At 44.2% G+C, this 18,040-nt stretch overlaps 1 protein-coding gene across 2 annotated transcripts in view; it reads right to left on the bottom strand.

The window, feature by feature from the left end:
• RAP1GDS1 (Rap1 GTPase-GDP dissociation stimulator 1) overlaps window positions 1-18,040 on the bottom strand; it is a 625,331-nt gene that overhangs the window by 567,533 nt on the left and 39,758 nt on the right. The gene's annotated exons all lie outside the window — the stretch shown is intronic.

The following is an 18,040-nucleotide window of genomic DNA, read 5'->3' as shown; positions in this document are numbered from 1 at the left end:
GGAGGAGAGGTCGGCCGCCATTGCTAAGGATAGGAGAAAAATAAATACGGAACTGTGCCTTTCAATAAAAGTATAGAAAGGATTGTGTACCTGTAACTAAGGTACAAGTATGTGGGCTTCTTTTGTGGTTATGGGGTACCTCTGCCTACATGTGAAGGAGGCTGGCCTTGTTTGTAGTGGGTACCTTGGGTACTTACACCAGGTCCAGTTATCCCTTATTAGTGAAATGTAGTAGTGTTCTAGCAGCTTAGGCTGATACAGGTAGCTATGGCAGAGCAGCTTAGGCTGAAGTAGGAGACATGCAAAGCTCATATAATACCACTTATAGTCACACAGTACTTATACTCAAGTAAAGATAATACTCAGTGTTACCAAAAATAAAGGTAGTTTATTTGGGTGACACAGTACCGAAAATATCTTAGAGGCAATACTCCTTCTGTAGATAAGTGTTATACACAATATATACACTAGACACCAAAATAAGGTAAGTAATTAGACATAGGATAGTGCAAACAATAGGAAATGCTATAGAATGCAATGGGAGAAAATAGGTCTAGGGGCAACACAAACCATATATTAATAAAGTGGAATCCAAATCAATTATTCTCCCCTAGACAAGTGTAGTGTGTGCAGAATCGCTAGGATAGTAAGAATACAGTAAAGATAAGTAAATTACCCCACCCCAGAGCCCAGAAAAGCAGGAGTAAAGTACTGCAAGTTTCCTTAGGACACACTACAAGTTGTGATTAGAGTTATTGCAAGAACCAACCAAGTCTGCAAACAACAAATGGTGGATTCCTGGAACCGAAGACCTGCAAAGGAAAGAGACCAAGTCCAGAAGTCAAAAGAAGTTCCAGGAAAGACAGGCGCCCCTGCCAACCCAGAAGAGGGTGCAAAAGAAGAGTCCCCAGGTGGACAAAGACTGCAGAAATGCACCCTAGGAAGATGTCAGCGGGTTCCTGCATGATGCACTGGATGTCCCATGTCGTGAAGTTGGATGCAGGCGAGGTTTGGCGCTGGATTCCTCCAACAAGCCTTGGTTCCGGCAAAGCTGTGTTTTGCGTCAAATAGGCGCTATCTGGACCCAGGAGGGACCTGGGGGCATCAACTCTGTATGAGTAAGAAGAGGGGGCTCTCAGCACTTCAGAGAGCCCTCAGAGCACCAGATAACACCCACGGGGGTCCCAGGACACAAGGACAAAGGAGGTACAAAATGTGGTTGGTGCAGCACTACAAAGGAAGGTCCCACGACACTGGAGAACAACTCAGAAAGTTGAGCGTCACAGGATAGAGTGCTGGGAACCTGGGCCAGGCTGTGCACAAAGGAATTTTGCAAATAGTGCAAAGAGGCCTCAGGATGTGAAGAAGACGCGGTGCACAGAAGTACTGTCATTGTCGGGGAAGGCAAGGGCTTACCTCCTCCAAATTGGGACAGCAGGACCTCAGGACAGTCTGTGTCGATAGGGTCCACCGTCTGTGTTCCAAGGAGCACGCTCATCGCCAGGAGAGGAGTCCAAGAGAACCGGTTGTCGACTTAGAAGGTGCCTGCTTCAGCAGGGGAGTGACTCCGTCACCCCACTGGAGACTTCTTCGGTCCTTCGGGTGCAGGGTGAAGACAGGGAGTCCTCAGAGCGTGCACATCATGGAAACTGTTGCAGTTGCGGGCTGGAGCCGAAGTTGCAGAGGAAAAGTATCCCTTCTGGATACTTGTTTGCTGTTACAGCAGTTCCTGGAGCAGGCTGCGCTTGATCCAAGGTCAGAGGATGAAGTAGTAGTTGCAGAGGATTCCTGCTGGAAACTTGCAAGTAGAATCTGAAGAGAACCCACAGGAGAAACCCTAAATAGCCCTGAGAGGGGGATTGGCTACCTTATCAGATATGGACCTATCAGGAGGGGTCTCTGATGTCACCTGCTGGCACTGGGCACTCAGAGGCGTCCAGAGTGCCCCCCCTCCACCTTGCAAAGCAAGATGGCTGAAGTCTGGGACACACTGGAGGAGCTCTGGGCACCACCCCTGGGGTGATGATGGACAGGGGAGTGGTCACTCTCCTTTCCTTTGTACAGTTTCGCGCCAGAGCAGGGATAAGAGGTTCCTGAACCGGTGTAGACTGGCTTATACTAGGAGGGCACCATCTGTGCCCTTCAAAGCATTTCCCGAGGCTGGGGGAGGCTACACCTCCCCAGCCTGTAACACCTATTTCCAAAGAGAGAGGGTGTAACTCCCTGCTCCCAAAAGGAAATGCTTTGTTCTGCCTTCCTGGGACTGAGCTACTCAGACCCCAGGAGGGCAGAACCCTGTCTGTGAGGTGGCAGCAGCTGTAGCTGCATTGCAAGCCTCAGAGAGCTGCTTTGGCAGTACTGGGGGTCCATGGTGGAGCCCCCAGGATGCCTGGAATTGGCTCCCCAATACCAGATTTGGAATGGGGGAGACAATTCCATGATCTTAGACACCTTACATGGCCATATTCGGGGTTACCATTGTGAAGCTACACATAGGTATTGACCTATTTGTAGTGCACGCATGTAATGGCGTCCCCACACTCACAAAGTTCCAGGAATTGGCCCTGAACTATGTGGGGGCCCCTTGCTAGTGCACGGGTGTCCTCACACTTAGCAACTTTGCACCTAGCCTTCATTAAATTAAGGTTAGACATATAGGTGACTTATAAGTTACTTAAGTGCAGGGTAAAATGGCTGTGAAATAATGTGTGCACTATTTCATGCAGGCTGCAGTGGCAGTCCTGTGAAAGGGTTTGTCTGAGCTACTTATGGGTGGCAAAAGATTGGAACCCCAATGCCCTGGGTACCTAGGGCCATATACTAGGGACTTATAAGGGGGGGTCCAGTGTGCCAATTGAAATTGGTAAATGAAGTCACTAGCCTATAGTGACAAATTTAAAAGCAGAGAGAGCATAAGCACTGAGGTTCTGATTAGCAGAACCTCAGTGACACAGTTAAGTACTATACAGACACACACATTAGGCCATAAACTATGAACAATGGGGTCCTGACCAGCAGGATCCCAGTGAGACAGGCAAAATCATACTGACATACAGGTAAAAATGGGGGTAACATGCCAAGAAAGATGGTCCTTTCCTACAACATGGACATTAATTTGTATTTGATGCAGAACCTTGTCTGAGGCACTGGGTATGAAGTTATGGTGGTCCATCTAGAGGGAGGTTGGCTGGCAGTGCACATAGACCAGCATGGGGTGGAGGGTGATATGTGGGGCAGAGAAAGCCTATGGAGGGTTTTTCTGGGTGGTAATTTGAAGAGATGCTTGCATGGTTGAATCAGTTTTATTGTTGCAGGGGGTAGATGAAGCAATTTGGATGCGATGGTGGGAGTTTGTAGTAACTGATAGGTGACTATTGATGTATGGTGGGGACATTTGTTTCTTAAATGTTTGTGATGTGCACCTGCTTCAATAAAGCAGTCTTTTTCTTTCTAGAACGGGTTAGTTGCCTTTTCTGTACCCCCTCTTCCAAAGTGTGGTAACATGCCCGATGCTTGAACTCAGAGGCTAGGATCAGAGTTGTGCAGCTTTGCCTTCTCAAACACTGCTTCCATTTAGAATAAAGAACTAACTGCAAGGCTTTGTGAAATAAGTATAAAATCCAAGTTTGATACTTGTTAGTGATAAGTTTATTCACTGCACTAGCAATCGCCACTTAAGGTCACGCATACACCATTTACTGGTGGCACCTACATACGATGTAACATGTGTCTGTTCCATCACACACCTGGCAATAAAAGTGTGAAACTCCATAACAACTGACCTGATAACATTAGACAAAAGATTATGACAGCTGTTTTCACAGTCATATTCCAGTTACACTAGACACATTTCCCTTAAGCATGAAGACACAGTTCTGGTGAAAACAAATAAAATAGCATACAGTCATCATAAGAGAAAACAAGCAGAAAGTTCTCCGATTACTAGGGCAGGGTATGCCCTCCTTGACCAGGTCTGGAAAGTGGTGCTATGAGTTGGACAGATGTGTGTGAGGTGTATTGGTGTCTTTTGACCTGAAGGGATAGAGATTAGGCCTCCAAAAACACATCTCTCACTTCCCCCTCCCCAACTCTGCGCTCACTGTTTACCTGAATCTAGGGTGAAAACTAAGAGCAAATTGTATTTTGCATGGGCCACCTTACAAAACCAGATGATCGCCCATAAACTCATCAGATTCAGAATACATATATATATATATATATATGTTATATATATGTAATATATATATATATATGTATATATATATATATATATATACACACACTCACTAAAAAAACAAAGGTTACAGGGACGTTATAGGCAGGAAATAGAATTTAAAAAAAAAAAAAAACAACTTACAAATACACTGAAAAAAGCAAAGGTTAAAAGGACATTATAGTTAGGCTGAGATTTCACAGGCAAAAAGCCACTGAAATTCATCAGTTATAGTTACCTAACTGAGTTAACTATAACTTACGCCCCAGCAATGCACTGCTTATGACTTCACATATAACATCACTTATGACATGGTCAGTGACATCACTGATGACAGCACTGAGGACATCAATGATGATATCATCCAGTGAGTGTGTTTCGTAAACATTTCTGAGACTTGACTTAATAGATACTAAGCTACTGCACAAGTTAAATTACTACTCTTCATGTACTATTGAGTAATACTACTTGTAACATATTTCAACTGAGTGGCTGTGTGACTATCCATGTGTGAATGACAGTGGCTGTATGGATGTGTGAGTGGCTGTATGGATGTGTGAGTGGCTGTATGGATCTCTCAGTGGGTGAGTGGCTGTATAGGTCTGTTAGTGGGTATGTGAGTGGCTGTATGGGTCTGTGAATGGGTTAGTGAATTTCTTTCTAGGTGTGTGAGTGGCTATGTGAGTGGTTGTATGGATGTGTGAGTTGTATATGGGTGTGTGAATGATGTATGGAACTGTCAGTGTGAGAGGCTCTAAGGATCTGTCAGTGGGTGTCTGAGTGGCGGAAAAGGTCTGTCAGTGGGTATGTGAGTGGCTGTATTGGTCTGAACGGGTTAGTGAGTTTTTTTCTGGGTGTGTGAGTGGCTGTGTGAGTAGTTGTATGGATCTGTGAGCGGGTGTGAGTGATTGTGTGGGTGTGTGAGTGGTTAGGTTGTATGGGTGTGTGAGTGGTTGTGAGAGGTTCTGTGGCCAATGTCATCAGTGATGTCACTGACCAAGTCATCAGTGATGCAATATGTGAGGTAATAAGCAATGCATTGAGGGTGCGCAAGTTATAGTTAGCTCGGGTAACTATAACTGCTGAACCTCAATGGTTTTGTGAGTGTGAAATCTCAGCCTAAATATGAAGTCCCTGTAACCTTTGTTTTTTCAGTGAATTTATATGGTTTTATTTAATGTTATCACCAAAGTATACTGTCCCTGAAGCCATTGTTTTTTGTGTGAATTTCAAAGGTTTTTAAATTTTTATTTCCTAACAGTAACCTGTAACCTTTCAGAGTGGCTGTGTGAGTGGCTGTATAGGTCGGTGAGTGGTTGCGAGTGGCTGTATGGTTCTGTGAGTTGGTGTGTGAGTGAATATGTGGGTGTGTGAGTGGGTTTGTGAGCAGCAGTGTGGGTGTGTGAGTGGCTGTATGAGTCTGAGTGGCTTTGTGAGTGGCTGTATGGTGGGTGGAGAAAAGAGGTGAGCTCTCAGCAATCCCGCTGTATGAGACTTACTGGTGGTAACAGGAGGGGTTCCTGGCCCCCAACGACCCTCAGCATCCAAGGGGACTTCATCCCCCAAGGAGAAGTGCACCAGGAGGGGCGTTTTCAGAGTTGTAAAGAAAGGGGGAGGGGGTTCAGGTGAGCTCTCAGCAATCCCGCTGTGTGTGAATTACAGGTGGTAACAGGAGGGGTTCTTGGCCCCAATGACCCTCAGAAGCCAAGGGGACTTCATCCCCCAACAAGTAGTGCACCATGATGTGCGTTTGCAGACTGGTTGAGAAAGGTGGTCGGCCTCTGACGAGCTCTCAGCAATCCTGCTGTGTGAGACTTACTGGTGGTAACAGGAGGTTTTCTTCAACAACCCTCAGCAGCCAAGGGGACTTAATCCCCCAATCAGCAGTGTGCCCGGAGGCATGCTTGCAGAGAGGTGGCAAAAGAGGGCGGGTCCTCCAACGAGCTCTTGGCAATACCATTGGGTGCGATTTACTGGTGGTAACAGGAGGGGTTCTTGGCCCCAAACGACCCTCGGCAGCCAAGGGGACTTCATCCCCCAATGAGCAGTGCACCAGGAGGCGTGTTTGCGGAGTGGTGGAGAAAGGGGGTGGAGCCTCCGAAAAACTCTCAGTTAAGCATGTCATCTATTCCTCTTTTGAAGGGTCCCGGGGGGGCCTCAGGACAAAGGTTAGAGGGTTAGGTTATTCGTACCCTGCCCCTTTTCTTTTTTGTTCCATTTATTTTTGGGACTCAGCTGAGGTAGAGTCCGAAAAGGGCTGCCTGCACTTCCTGGGTAAGTATGGGCCACCCTCTTGGGTTTGCTTAAGCCCCGGGGACCACAACCTGCCCAGGGCAATTATTACATGGGGCACAAGTCATACTTACCTTAGGGCGCGAGTTATAGTTACTTGAGATAACTCGAATTATAACACGAGAATTTCTATGATTTTGTATGTTTAAAATGTGAGCCTAACTACAACATCCCTGTAACCTTTGTTTTTTAAGTCACACACACACACACAACCATCTCCTTACTTCGATGCTCCTTCATAACGGCAATATCAGGCACAGACCGCAATTCTTCCAGATAAATATTTATTTGTTCTTTATATACAAATCTATATATATATTAGAGAAAAAAAAACAGAGACTAAAAGCTGTAACCCCCCCAACAATTATATGTCAGCCCCAGTGGGGCCCAAGGCATGGGGAGGGGCTCACACACCCCCTCCCCTTTACGTGCAGCCCCTCTCCAAAATATATAAAATGTGCCACACTCCTGGGCTCTGGCCCACCCTGAGGGGGCAGGAGGCTTGTTTTTTCAGGTGCGGAAGCCGAAGTTTTCTTTTTCCATTAATTTTATTGTGGATTCATTAATATGTTGTGCATTTTCGGCAACATTTAAAAAAAAATCTTTTTTCACCCCAGGTGGGTCTCTCTTGAATCCACCCCCCACCCTCATGCCTACGTGGGCAGGGTGTCACTAATCTGTCCCCTTATATATATATATATATATTTCAACAACGACCTCCAGACAGGGGCCCCCAACCCTGCAGGGCAGCTTTAGCTTTCAAGGGCGGAGAAACCCATATTTAAAGTCCAAACAAAATTGCCAAAGCCTCAGTTTCAGAAACATCCGAGCATTTATTCCCAGTTGAAATATATATATACTTTTAACCTTTCTCACTAGGACTTGGGACTGAGTTCCAAGTCCTAAGATCGCTGCTGCCTCATCGTTGTTGATGTGGCAGCACCAAATCAGATCACATTTTGAGATCTGTTGGCTTTGCTGAGCCCCCCCGGTGTGAAATATCCAATGTTTTTGAGGTTTAATTTCTCAAGAAAACCTGAACTGATTTACACCAAATCACAAAAAGCTAACTTTTTGGACAAAGATCTAGCTTTCTGCCAAATTTGGTTTACAGCCGTTCAGTTGTTTGGGCTGTAGCTGTATTTAAGTTTACTATGAGAAAATGGATAGGGAAAATCGTTTTGGGATCCCCTCCCATTTTCCCCTCAATCCCCACTTGGCGGATCACTCCTAGGAAGGAGCAAAGGTGGAAGAACATTTTTTTTGGTAAAGTTTCATTAAGATTCGTCAAGCACTGCTAAAAATTATTAGGAAAACAAAAAATGCTTTTCCTATGTAAACACAATCCTAACTATAACTACCCAGTGGCATCTTTAAAAAAAATATATATATATTTTTTTTTAATAGAAATGGGGTTTCTAATTGGCAGTGGTTTGCTTCCTTTCCAAATAGGGACCCTTACTCTAGTCAGGGTAAGGGAGCCACACAGGTAAGATAACCCCTGCTTACCCACTTGGTAGCTTGGCTCAGGCAATCCGGCTTATCTCAGAGGCAATGTGTAAAGTAATTGTGCAAACACAAAGTAATACAATGAAGATATCACAAAGGTACTCCACATAGGTTTAGAAAAATAGCCAATATTTATCTGAGCAAAATAAGACCGCAATGAAAAAAAAAAAAGAAAAACATACACTGGTGAAGATATTACTTTTTAAAAGTTTAAGCGAGTCTTAATCCATAGGAGTCAATGATCTCTTTAGCACAAAGTATGTGAGATGCGTCAAAAACAAAGACGATACTGGTCACAGGGGAGGTGAGGCACTGATTTTTTCCTTGTAGGAAAGGTGATGAGTCAATTTCCAGACATGTAGCCTCGGTTCCTTACTGCAGTGCGAGGTTGATGACAGATTAATGCCTAGGGATGATGCATAGAAAATCCAGATGTGCTGTGATGATGTAACCGAGGTGAAACAGGCACTGTGTCGATTCTGCAGCTGTGGGACAGTGCTGCATCGATTTTTCAGTCACAAGACAGGCGCTGTATGGAATCTTATGGTGCAGCGCATTGATGTCTGGATTTTCTCCTTCAGATCACAAGCTTGCACTTCCAAGGGCCCAGGTCTGGCGCTGGCACCACTTGGCAAGTCAGGACTCTCAGCAGGAGAGTGCAGGTACTGGTTGATGAAGTCTTTGATGTCCCTGAGACTTAACAAGAGGCAAGTTCACTCCAAGCCCTTGGAGAGCCTAGGAAAGCAGGATACAGAAATAAAATTCCAGTCTTTTCACTCCCAGGACAGAAGGAGAATACCAGCACAACAAAGCAACAGCCAGAGTGTCGGCCCCTCCTACAGCATCCAGCTCTTCTTCCTGGCAAGATGTCCTCAGTCCAGAAATGTTTTTACTATGTGGTGTCCGAGGTCTAGTACTTATACCCATTTCTGTCTCTGTTATAGGCAAACTTCAAAGGGAAGTCTTTGCAGTGGTTGGAGAATGCTTTGTGTGAGGACAGGCAGAGCCCTGTCCAGGTGCAAGTGCTAGCTCCTCCCACTCCTCTAGCTTAGGAAGACCCATAGGCCTGGTAGCGGGCCATCAAGATATGCAGAGCACACCTCAGCTCCCTTTTTGTGACTGTGTAGAATGAAAACAATACCAGCCCAACTGTCATCATGACCCAGACCTGTATTCAGCAGACAGGCAGAGACACAGAATGGTTAAGCAAGAAAATGCCCACTTTCTAAAAGTAGCATTTTCAAACTTACAAATCAAAAACCAAGGTAACCCAATGTATTTTTAAATTGTGAGTTCAGAGACCCCAAACTCCAAATCTCTATCTGCTCCTAAAGGCAAATGACACTAAAAATATATTTCAATGCAACTCTCATGTTACCCTAAGGGAGAGAGCGAGTCCTTGCAATAGTGATAGCCGGATTTAGAAGTATTTCACTATCAGGACATCTAACCACACCAGTACATGTCCTACTTTTTAAATATATTGCACCCTACCCATGGGGCTGCCTTGGGTCTACTTTGGGGTGATGTACATGTAGAAAAAAGGGAAGGTTTGGGCCTGGCAAATAGATGACCTTGCCAGGTCAAAGTGGCTGTTTGAAACTGCCCACACAGACATTGCAGTGGCAGGTCTGAGACGTTTATAGGGCTACTTATGTGGGTGGCACAATCAGTGCTGCAGGCCCACTAGTAGCATTTGACTTACAGGCCCAGGGCACACATAGTGCACTTTACTAAGGACTTACTAGTAAATCAAATAGGCCAATCATAAATAATCCAATCACCAATACAATTTAATCAGGGAGCATGTGCACTTTAGCACAGGCCAGCAGTTGTAGAGTGCCCAAATTCCCACAAGCCAGCTAAAACTAAATTCAACACAGGATCAAAAATAGGAGATCAGAAGCAAACAGCTGAGAGGCCTAACAATATATATATATATTTATTTTTTTACATACAATTATATATATATATATATATCCAAGAAAGAAGTGACTCAAACAGATGATCTCACTAAAGAACAAAAACTACCTGAGGAAGGCGGAAGCTGAAACGTTTTAGTAGAAATATATTTTTGTTCTTTAGTGAGATCATCTGTTTGAGTCACTTCTTTCTTGGATATTACATTTTCTTGCGGCTCTTTGTATCCTTTGGGATCCAGATTTTTGCCCTGGCTGGCTGTTATCTTGTGATCCTGCATCTTCCAGTATATATATATATATATATATATATATACATACACACACACACACACAAACACACACACACAAACACACACATATATATATATGCGCGCGCACACACACAAACACACACACGCACACACACAGAAACACTGCCTGGAAACTAAAAAAAAAGGCACTTTGCAAAGGTAGGCTTAATTTCACTTCCCGGATAGGAGCAGGCAGGAACTGGTCCTTTTCATATCATTAGAGTGCAATGTGTTTCTCCATGGCGGCAGGGGGGACAACACTTTAAATTACAGGGGTAAATATGAACAATTTATTAAGTAATATAAAAATGTGATAATCTCTAAAAATGTTCAGTATTGTACTGAAAAAAATCCTCGAGCAAAAAACTCAGAGCTTTTCAAAATAGTTAAAATGCTTTCTAGTCTAAATTCACACATCACAAGGACACCAAGTCAGCTTCTATGCGATAAGCTAGCCACCTATTTCAAGAATAAAGTAGAGTTGTTGTATACAGATTTGGATGCCAGCACCAACTCAAATATTACTGCATGAGAAGATGCACCACTGGTCTATGGCAAGACAGAATTGGAAGAGTTCACTCTTCTCATGGAAGGAGTGCTGGAGCTAATTGCTTGCACTAAATCAGGAGGCCCATCTGATCCCTGTACACCAAGAATTTTCTATGATATAGCAGAAATAGTGGTAGCCTCTTTGACTGCACGCCTGAATAGTATCATCACCTCTGCCAATTTTCTCTCTGAATGGAAAAAAGGTGTCCATAGCTCACCTGCCTATGTCAGCAAACATTTTAGGAAAACATCACAGTACCACTCTATTGAAATATTCAAATGAGAATAGGAATCTTGACGCGGCTCAACACAGATTAAGGAAAAATTACAGTGCAGAAATCAGCCCTGATAGTGACCACAGAGGAGATAAGCAAAACAAGAAAAGTACACTGTTCCAGCTAGGGAGAAAGACAGCACCTACGGGAGGGTCCTATTTTAGGAGCAGAAACCTCACACACCCAAATAGGTGTCATGCTTCATCATCGGAGTTGCTCCTCGTCAGACTGGCGCTGCAATGTCTGACGGGCACCACCCCAGATGGGGGGGCTCTTTGCCGGAGTTCTTGTCTGAGATGATGCCAAGACCCTAAGTGTGTGCATAAAGTAAGGAGATCAAGAAAAAGAAATCTAAAATTGACTCACTGAACATCAAAGAAGAATCTATTTAATAAGAATGTATAGGTCAGAGGCCAAGGTTAAAACTAATCACAAGAGTGAAACAGAGTTAATGGTCAATCACTCTAGGGCAGGGGTGGGGAATTTCCACACCATCCCCCATAAAGGTCAACATGTTTCGAGTCTCCCAGAGGCCCAAACGGGTCCAGTGACGCTTCTTCAGGACCAAAAATAGACTAGATGTATCTCCTATTTGTGTAAAGTACAAAGAAACTTATACCTGAAATTGTCAGGACAAACTGTATCCAGTCACTCACACTAATATGGGATTGCTAATCCTGTCTGTCGCCCTCTGAAATGAGATAAACATAATTGAGCAATGATATGTAATATTGACATAAATACCCATAATGACACATTCTTCAACATGGGAGAGGGAAATAGTAGTGTCAAACAAAGTGGTCAGGCTCAGTGAGAGTGTCAAACAAGTGACCCCAGAAACAAAGGTGTAAAGACATAAAAAAAAAAGGCTTACCGTCCCCATTAAGGAGCGTGCTACATGGGACAGAGCGGACCAATGGTCAGGTATATACCTCCTCTGGAGTGGGAGAGTAATGGTACATAAAATAGTTAATGTAACAAATGAGGCTGTGCTTATATTGAGCGAAGAGAGTTTGTAAAATTCTCAGAAAGGCACGATACTACAACACTATTTATATGAAGCAAGAAGACATCGAAAACAAAACAAAATACATCAAAGCAGAATCAACTAATTGGTAGTGCAACGAAAATTATTGGTATTCAGATCGTCATTATAAAAAATGCAGTGTTTTTAATATAATTCATCCATTAATGGAGGCCATTGAATTGTAAAAGTCAGTATACAGAAAAATGAAATCTGAGAAAAATCAGATATTATCTCTCACCCCGACATGTCATAAAAAAGAAATAGATCGCCATAGTGGGTGCCAAAGTAAACCATAGCGAGCCGTACTAGACCCTGCTGCGGTCTAAAGCGCAAAGTACACAAAATGGAATCCTCGTAATGAGGGTCCAATTAGTGTCTTCAAAGTAATGCTGTTAATATTGAAGTGCCCACGGAGCCCTGTAAGGTCCCGGACAGATCCTTCATCCAAAGCACCTAGCGATTAAAGAAATCAGCATAGGGAAGAATAACAGTAACTTACTGATTTAGGATCCTCCTGCCGGTGGGTAACCTACCCGGGTCCACGTCTCCCGAATAAATGGAGGAGCACGGAGGGACCCGGTTGAAGAGTAGTCTGATGCGGAAGTCACCGCCATTCCAAACCGGAACTACACTGGTTACGACGTCTGATCAGGGAGGTCATGGAAAGAGAAAAAGGACTTCCAAATTGCGGGCCCAACACAGTAAACACAAAAAAAGGACTAGTACTAGTGGAAGAACTTCGGAAAATTAGTTTAAGTAGAGCGACTCCAATATAAGTGTCTATCATTTTAAACTACAACGAGCTATTGAAATGTAAGGCATCTGGAACTCAGTATAAAAGACATACTAAAAGTGGCACAAGAGTATTGGGTATGGCATAGCTTTTATGAAACAAAAGATGGTCAGTCTTATACTCTGATATGAAAAAGAAAGCACAAGAGACTAATGGTCAAGGTAAGTTCTATCGGACTAAAGTTGACCAAGGTATATCATCGTTGAGTCCAGTTAAATGAGTGCGGAGTTTATACACCCACCGTTGTTCTAATTCAAAAAGGGCACTAGTATTGTTGGATGTGTTAGTCTGGAGATAAGACAGACAAGGAAGGCCCCGCCCGATCTTAAGAGAGATTGAGTCTGTCCTCACTAGTTTTATTTGGGGGGGGGGGGGCAGTCGTCACAGATTAGCCTTACATAAACTCCAAAGATCTACAACAGAGAGGGGCTGGCAGCCCCAGACATGGAGTTGTATTATTTAGCAGGACAGCTTCAATGTTTAGCCAGGGAATGGCACGCAGCCTTCATGGGTAGACTGGAGGTACACAGGGGAGAGCACTCCACGGCAGCTCTAGCAGCGATGCTCCTCACACCCGGGGGGAGGCGTGGGACGGGCTCGCTGGAGACTCATGTACTGACCCACTGCTGGAAACGCAGCTTGCAGCGTACCGAACCCCGCTCCCATACTCTCCGAACCTCCCTTTGGCCTGCCTGACAGCACTTCCTGGGGGCAGCAACATCGTGGAAATTCCAAAACTAGGGAAGTCAGGCGTCACTTCGATAGGGGACCTTTTCAAGGACAGAGAACTGATGACATATGAAGACCTAATGGCTCGCCATGGGGCTCCGGAGGGGCTGTTCCTCGCACATAGGGCACTCACAGCACTAATACAAAGACACTGGAAACAGGGCTCAGAGGAACATTCCCCCCCCAAACATGCTGGCTGCCATACCATCTGCACAATCGTGGGTGACAAGAAAATGATATCAACAATTTATAAAGCATTACAAAGAGATACATTACACCCGCTAGACAAGCAGAGGACTCAATGGCAAGCTGATACCGGGGAACAAATAGATGATTCACAGTGAGGAAAAATCACAACACATGTTTATAAAGTTTCCAGACATGCCTGTTTCAAGCTGATTAATTTGTACATCTATCACAGAGCATACCTCAGCCCTGCTAAAATAGCATCAATGTATAATAATACAAACAGTGCATGCCCTCGGTGCGCAGAGCAAGGAGCTGACTTAATACATATGCTCTGGACATGTGGAGTAGTGAGGCGTTATTGGGGGGAGATATTAAACGACATCACAGTGGTGACGGGCAGGAAGCTCCAGTCCCCCCCAATAGGGACATTATTAGGGGGATTTCCCAGACCCCACTCGAAAAGAACCACAACTAAATATATAGACTTGGCAGTGATATTGGCGAAAAAGGAGATCACAATGCACTGGAAAGATCCTAGAGGCCCACAGGTACCGAGATGGAGGGACACACTAGTCAAATGGGCTGAAGCAGAGGGCAGGGTCCTGCATTTGGAAGTGGCAAAAAGGGCAGGGAATGTGGATGGTGCCCAGCAATGGGACCGCCTGTTTGATCGTTTGGAGAACCCACAATCTGACTCCAACGAACAGAGCGCATCTTCAGAGGAGTCAGACACAACAGAGTAGCAGCATCAGTGACACATACAAGGACGCAAACAGAGTCATGCAACCAGTGGGTGGGATTGGAAGTAACTGTGGCCAGAGGGGAAGAAAACACAAAAGAGGACATAGAGCGGTCTTAGGGGTATGGGCAAGGGGAGGGTACTGCATGATAAGCTGTTTATTGTTTGATCGTTGACAAAATATCAATAAATATATTAAAAAAATAAATTTAAAAAAAAGACAGACAGACAAGGAAGGGGAGGGCGCTTTGGTCTTTTTACACCTATCTGAGTCACTATCCTTATTGATCACCTAGCAAAGATCGGGATTTGTGGAACAGTATTGTCTCTAATCTGATCATTCCTTACGAAATGAGAGCAGTCAGTTCCCCTCTGAAACTTTAGATATAAGTTGTTTACATTCCCATGCAGAGTCCATCAGGGGTCATCCTTGAGCCCCACGCTTTTTAAAATTTAGGTAGCCCCTCTGGCTTAATTGATTCAGACTTTTGTTTTTTCCACGATATCCTATGCTGATGACATTCAAATCACAGTGTCCGTTCCTACTGCCGTTGAGGATACCTCTCTGCTTCAATAGCTGTATGTGCAAAATCATCAGCTGGTTGAAACAAAACAGTCTCAAATTAAATTCTGAGGTTCTCCTTTTTAGCAAGGACACATCATTTTGATATGCAGCTTGGTGGCCCCAGTTCCTGGGCCCCCAATTCCAGTACAACAAGTTAAAAACCTGAGAATGGTCTTTGATGCTAATCCAATTTTTAGAGATCAAAATAATAAACCCATTTCCACTAGTTGCTTCTTATTAAGGACCTTGAGGAAAATTCTTCCTTTTATTCCCTTCGATCTTCAGAAGTCATTTTTCATTGCAATGATACTTCCAGGTTGGATTATTGTAATGTCCTATACCAGGGCATTCTCCAACAATCAATATACATACCTAAACTTCAATCTGTATCACAAGCTCTAGTGGAGCTTCTTTGGCTTCCTGTTAAGAAACAGGTAGCCTTTAAAGCACTCTGCTTGGCGTACAGATCCCTTCACGTACTGGGTCCAGACTATTTAAGGAAGAAATGTAGGTGGTACACACAAAGTAGATCTCTACGCTCAACGGCCAACACAGCAGTCATAGTTCCCAGGTGGAACAAGACATCCTGGGGTGGCAGATGTTTTGTTTGGTCCACTTGCAAACTCTTGAGCCAACTTTCTGGACCTCTGTTAAAAACAAAAAAAAAAGAAAAAAAAAAAGAAGAATTTGGCCAGTTGCAGGAAACAACTTAAATCATAACTTTTCCGACGTTCCCACTAGCTTCAACCACTCACAAGTTAGCACCAAGACGCCTTCGGAAATTTGTGCACTTCATAAATATTATCAATATCAATGTGCAAATGCACATTTGCATCACATTTATGCATACAAAATATTACATCTCTTGGAAAATCTGAGTTGAGACAGCAATGTCCCTTGCATGGTGTATAGTTATATTCCACTGCCTTGAGTGTCAAACTACAAATATTTTGTTTCCAGGTTTTTAAGTCTAGCCTGACAGACAGCATAGCCGTCTGGCTACAAAAGACCTATAGTCAGCTTACCTGATATTGAGGTCAGCTTGAGGCCCAACAATTGATTTCCATTGCCCACCATTATCACCACTCATTTCCTTGGTTCTTTTTCAATGGCTTACCTTCCCTGTCCTGTGACGGTCCTTCCCTTGGTGCATAGTCCCTTTACTTATTTATGTTCTTTGACTACTCACTTTTAGAGAACTACTTTGAATTTTTGATTACACACTCTATGAAAGTGCATTAGTTTTTCTGCTGTCTGCTTAATTTTCTTCTCTCCCCCCTTCACCAACACCCGAGATACCCTCTCTCTCTCTCTCTCACCCCAATCCTCCTTGTTGCTTCCACCACCAGGACCCTCCATGTTGCTTCTTTCACCCACTTCTGAATGAAAAAGATGCACTCAAGCTACTTTTTTTTATATACATGAGAGAATGGCAATTTTGTTGAGCACACATGCACACTTGGAGATTCATGTGCTCACCCTCAAAATGAAACAGCCGCCACAATATAGCACATTTTATACTCTTTACCCGTGCTGCTTGAGGATTACAGCAACCCTAAAAACCATTGGCAAAGCCAATGCTTGTTGATGTTGACCTCAGGCTCCCAAGAATCCAATATTGCATGTAGACCTAGATCTGTCCCTTAAAATGAGTAAGGTCCTGTACCTGGAGTGGCAAAGCAAGTGTTCCCTTATTTGTCCGACAATGGGTTACCATGCCGGGAATGGTTTGGCATGTACAGTAGTGGTGTGGGTGTACCATCTTTTGTGAATCAGTAGTTGCTACTTGACCCTCCTTATCTGTGTCACCGCAGTGGAGGGTTCATAGGTTAGTATTAAACAAAAACAGAGAAGGCGACGAGCCCAGAGGCACATGCATGTCACATTGCTGTATTTAGCCCAAAAGTGGTGCATAAGAGAAACTAGCTGCCGTTTGAAAGAAAGGAAGGGCACAAGAAAGGCACAGTGTGGCTGTTGACAGCCAGATGCAGAAATATCACAACTCTGTGTCTCTGCTACAGGTACTCCAGGCTGGAGACTACCCTGCTACGAGGATCATCACTCTACACAAAGGCTGTGTCTTGAGAACAGCCTGGAGAAGTTACATGAAACAAGAACTACCCCAAACAGAAGTGCAGACAGAGAATTCACATCCCCGGTCTGCTTTAGGTGTCTCAACTAAAGTACCTTTGACCAGGAAAGGGAGTACCCCACAGAGTACATAGAGGACTACTGTGCAACCACAGCTGGTGTCTTGATTGACAGACAGCTTCCTGGGGGTTAAGGAACCTCAGCTGGGGTCTTATCTTGGAGAAAGAATCTGTTCCCCTGTCCTTAAGTGCCTGAAAGCCAACCTGTCTGCTGAAATAAGGAAGGAGCCTGACAACTCTGCAAAAAGTGTGACTGTCTCTGGAAAGCCAGACCCAGCTTGACCCTGGAAGCACAAGGGTCCACCTACACTGGGGCAGAGCAATCTGCATGATCTAAGGTGAGGGCAGTCTCTCCCGCCAAAGGTATTCCAGTCAGGCGATCGGCGCAGCATCTCAATCAAAATGTCCATTTATCCTTACGACCAGTCCAACCATTATCAAACCCATGCATAGTGCTCTTTCTACTATGCCGAAACTAAGTCACACATTTAAGTCATGTGTGGCCAGTCAACCACATCAATCTCTTTTTTGCTTTTCAAGATTCTTAGTATTGTTTTTGTCCACCCGTTCAACCCCTGCAACATATTTTCTCTCTCCTTTTGTAAGAATGGTAATATGTCCATTAAAGCAAGATGGAGGCAATTCCACTGCACTCATTTGCTTCTTTCCAAACCAGATTTATTTTTAGGTTTAAGATCTCTTTTATTAGAAATATAAGCAAAGAGTACAACAATCTCCCGCCTACATCCACTGGCTGGTGGGGAAAAACAATAACAGGGGAGAAAGAATAGGTAACAA

Source organism: Pleurodeles waltl, chromosome 1_2, assembly GCF_031143425.1.
Source record: "Pleurodeles waltl isolate 20211129_DDA chromosome 1_2, aPleWal1.hap1.20221129, whole genome shotgun sequence".
NCBI classification, from domain to species: Eukaryota; Metazoa; Chordata; class Amphibia; order Caudata; family Salamandridae; genus Pleurodeles; species Pleurodeles waltl.
This window is presented reverse-complemented; position numbering and strand designations above follow the sequence as displayed.